Here is a 4,813-nt window from a genome sequence, read left to right as displayed (position 1 = left end):
TTTTTTTTTGCATGGACCCAACTCTCCAAAACTTTACCGCCGATCAACTCTTCATAAAAGACCGATTCATATACTTAACTCGATTAGGTGTTTAGCCGTGGTCCAATCCAGGCCGGGGTAAGTCCAGTCTGCACCGCATTACGTTAGAGGTTGGTCGGACTGAAGCTGTGTCCAGTTCCAACTAGATTTAGGATCCGGGCAGATCTTTGATTATAAGACTCAAATTTCGGGAATACTAATCCCAAATTTCTAAATAATAATGCTCCAACTCAAAATTAAAATCTCTTTTCGATCTTAAAATGTAAGCCCAACACCTAGACTAAGTGGACACTTCCGGATGGTTCTGGAATCTCAAGGCTATCCCCTACATCTCCTCCTTTGATTCCTGTTAATAAATGTTCAATCTTGACCATATCCCTTTTGATTCTCCAAAAGATTCTAATTAAATTTTTTTTTACACCGCCTAAGAAAATCATAACAAACATTTCACTCACTCTTATTTTAATCGAGAGTTTTCATAGGGGATTCTGCTCCCTACGATGTAATTAACTACGAGGGCTTGCGCTCGTAGGAGATTTGGAACCACACACACCTAATTTCAAAATCATTTTCTTTTAAAAAAAAATCTCTTTAGACTTCTTTGGGAAAAGTTAAAGAGAGACTACCGACATCATATTAGAAGAATTACCATTGAAAGGTGTTATCTCCCTTTGGGAAGGTACACCCTTCTTTGGTTGGGCTTTGGATATGAATTCGGCAATCACAACCCTTGAATATTACAACTGGATTATTTGTTGGACTCTACCTCATCCTCTAGGGGTCGCGCTGAGTCCTCTTTAGAATCTGGTCATAATATTCAAGATGAATCACATGATTCTAAGTCTGAACGCCGTTATGAGATTTTATTTTCATCCTTCGGGGTGATATCATTTTCCGAATGAGTTGGTTCGACTTTTAGAATTAAGATTCAATCTCAATTCTAAAATTCCCAAAGAAAACTAATATTTTTTAAAACGTGTTTTCAAAATTCCACCAACAGACATTCAAATGTTTAGTGAGCAGTCCATGATCAAGGGATTCAGCATCGGTCTTCCATCCAAACCACTTCTTCCATTATCCTTGAACCTCCTCATATTTATTGGCCATGCCACTCTAGGAAATATATAAATAGAACATCCCTTCCTCTTGAAAAGGTACCTATAAGCCTATGGAGAAAAGAGAGAGCTCAGAGATCGCTCTTTCCTCATTACCTCCTTGACCACTATCGGAGTTTCATCGGACCGCCACCTGATGCCCTGAGCTCTGTTGGACCATCACCTTACTCTCGGAGTTTCTCATTAACGCCTTGAGCTTCATTATAACACCACATGATGCCCGGAGTTCCGCAGGACCACCACCTGACGCCCTGAGCTCCACAAGACCACCACCTAATGCTTAAGTTCAACCAGACCACCACTTAATTCTTAGAGTTCTGCCGGAGCACTTCTTGATGCCCGGAGTTTTTTAGGACCATAACCTGATGCCCGAAGTTCTATCAGACCACCACCTGACACCCAGTGTTATGTTGAACCCCCACTCGACACCCAGAGTTCTATCAGACCACAACCCAACCCTGGAGTTCTATCGAACCACTACCCGACTCAAGAATTTTATAGGACCACCGCCCGACGTTGAAGTTTTTCCAAACCACCATTAGACTACCAACTTACGCCTGAATTTCCAAGTAACTTCAGACTTTCGATGGACCACCATGTGACGCCAGATTTTCATCCTCGTTTGCCACTAGATTTCAACCATACCGTTGGCATTTATAATCTGACCGCCCTCAAGGACAAGTCAGCCCACTATAATCTACACAAGTTCTAGTGGAATCATTTTTTAGCTGGGCCAGCCCCCATGATTTTTCACCATTTCAGAGTTTTCAACGTAATAAATTGTGTTCTATATGTGTGAGCTGAATATCCATATAACGCTAAGAAATATGATTATAAATCTATTGCCGTGTATATTGTAGCCTGCAATAATAAGAAACTAGTTTAAGTTTTAATTTTGCTCTTTTAATTATTTTGTCGTACTTTTGGCTTAAATATAAGAAATGTAAATTAGATATTATGTAAGATATCACTGATATCTTTCAAGGAGATTTTGGAAAATTTTATAATAATATATAAGATTCCTCATAAGTGCAAGCCTTTATAATTAATTATTATTTTTTTCTTATAATATTACAATTAAGGATAATTAGTATACTCTGTAGTGCTTAGCTTAACAGCCACTATCAGCCCTCTAACACACAAACCCAACCTAAAACATACAATACTAGCCCTCTAACATACAATTCTAACCCAAAACAGTCCACCACCAGCTTTTGTTGACCTCATTTTTGTATGAGGTCATTAAAGTCCTTCCAGACTTCAGATTAATCTAGACCCTAGGATCAACTCTAGAGCTTAGGATTCTTCTAGATTCAAAATCCTAGAACCATTCTAGATTCCAAATCTTAGAGCCCTTCTAGATCCTAGATCTTAGAATCTCTCTAGATTTTAGGACCAATCCAGACTCAAATCAATCCCTACCCTTGATCAATTCAAACCTCAAATCAATCTAAACTTAAATAAATTCAAGCTTCATACACATTCAAACTCTCACCCAGTCCAATTGAGAATCCAAACTTCAATCTAGACTTCGATCCTTCCTTTAATCTAGCTTTGAACCCATCCAATCATTAATCACCGCATGATTGTAAATGATTTTTATACTTCACTATGAATCATTCAAACTTAAAATCCAAACCAAACCCAGAATCCAGGATCAAATTCTAAGTCCAAGGCCCCGTCCTAAAGACATTTTCCAAGGATTTTTCAAACACTTCAAAACCTAGTCAAATGACCTCTGATTCCGAGTCTATCACTTGAAAAATGATAAGACATGTCTTTGGAGGTTACCCTTCAAATTTGAGCCCATTCTGAGGTCCCTAACCCCAGAATCTAAATCAAAATCCAAAAGCTGTAAAAACCTTCAAATATTTATAACCTATGCCACTGAACCTGTCACCTTGAAGATTCTAACCTTAGAGCCTTCACGAAATCCTCTAGTCTCTTCCAGACTATTAATCTTGATATGTTGATCAATAAATTGTGTTTTTCTGGACTCATTTCAGCCCCTAGTGGCCATGAGTCCAAAATGACCAAAATACCCCTATAGGGCTCAAACAGGCATTTCAAGCCAAATGAACTCTGAATTGAATACAATCACTTGCAGCAAGTTTCATATTTCATTTCAAACCTGTTAAACCCATTCCCAGCTCCTGAGTCAACCTGGTTTACCAAGTCAACAGGGTTGACCCAAGGAGACCCCCTTAAGGGTAAAAATAGGGATTTTGACCAAATTGACCCCTCCAAACCCTGGGACCACATCCAATAGACTCAAGATGACATTCTGAATATGTCAAATCCATTTCCAGCCCTTGAACCCAACTGGTTGACCAAGTCAACCAGTTTTGGCCTAAAAGCCCATTAAGGGCCCATTAAGCCTTCTTGATTCAATTAACATACATGACTCCTCGAATCACCCTCCAATCCACCTAATCAGCCCATTTGGACTACCTAGGTGCAATTCCATAAACCCTTGATTGGGTTCACTGGTCAACAAGTCAACTCAAGGATCAAAGGACCATTTTCATAGCCAAACCCTTCAACCCATTGAACCCAGCCCAAGTTAAACCCATCCGGACATTGGGAGGGACCTCACAACCTGCTTTGATGCCAATTCAACAGGCCTTGACCCCCATTGACCAGTCAAATAGTCAATGGGAATTCAAATGGGCTCACTCGGTCAAACCCATTTGAACTCTTTCTCCTTCCCATTTCATGCCAGTCCAAGCATTAATTTTGAGTGTAGAAGCTCCCATAAACCTGGCCTGAACTCCCCCAGCTGCTGGCATGGCTCTAGACCCGAGCTATCAACCCAGTGGTCCCCCTATGCTTTAAAAGGACTCCATGTCTTTTTCACCTGAGGTAGCCGCTCCTCCTGTCGCCCTAACAGTCCTGGGCAGGTGTCAATCTCCAGTCACTCTTCCCTGATCAATCCCCACCATCCCTTTAGGCTCTAAACCTTTTTATAGCAGGCGGGACGCATGACATGCATTCCAATGTATCTTGCATTCCAAGAGCTCCCCCATGTCTTTTATGTATTTCATTTTGATTCGCATTGAGCTTGAACCTGATTTTCATATCGATCCTCGGCGTTGTCGAAGCTGCCGCGAGGATCAGAGCTTGACGAGCACCTTCTCGCTCAAACTCTTAACTGCCGGGTTCCAATGATCCTCCAAGCTTGAAACTGAAGGAGATGCAAACAGTGGACAGTCTCAAGTCAAACCTATAAAATCACAATATCATTCCATCTTATCGATGATAAATCCTAAACCCTAGTTTGTTTCCTAGCTTTTTAATTAAGCCATAAGTAATCTGCATCAAAGGTAAAAAACTATCCTCCATTCTTCCTTAGTCCTAATTGGCTCTTTTAATTTTTAAAACATTTTTCGAGTTTTTTCGCAGAACGAAACAAAAAAATAGGCCTAGGGCTCACGGTTCTGGGTGGTGGAGGAAGAAGATGAGCCCGCGAGCGTTGGAATCGACATCCATGGGATCTACGGCCGTGATTAAACCCAGTCTAAAACTCGTATTAACCGCGGCTTAGCCAGATCCTCGCGGGTAAAACCTGCACATTGATCCGAAACCCGGAGATCGGATCCACCGTCCATCATTACTGATCGGAGTTTGATACCGCGACTTGGATGCTCAGCCTTTCCCGA

The sequence above is a fragment of the Dendrobium catenatum genome, unplaced genomic scaffold, assembly GCF_001605985.2.
Source record: "Dendrobium catenatum unplaced genomic scaffold, ASM160598v2 fragScaff_scaffold_1583, whole genome shotgun sequence".
Lineage (NCBI taxonomy): Eukaryota > Viridiplantae > Streptophyta > Magnoliopsida > Asparagales > Orchidaceae > Dendrobium > Dendrobium catenatum.
This window is presented reverse-complemented; position numbering follows the sequence as displayed.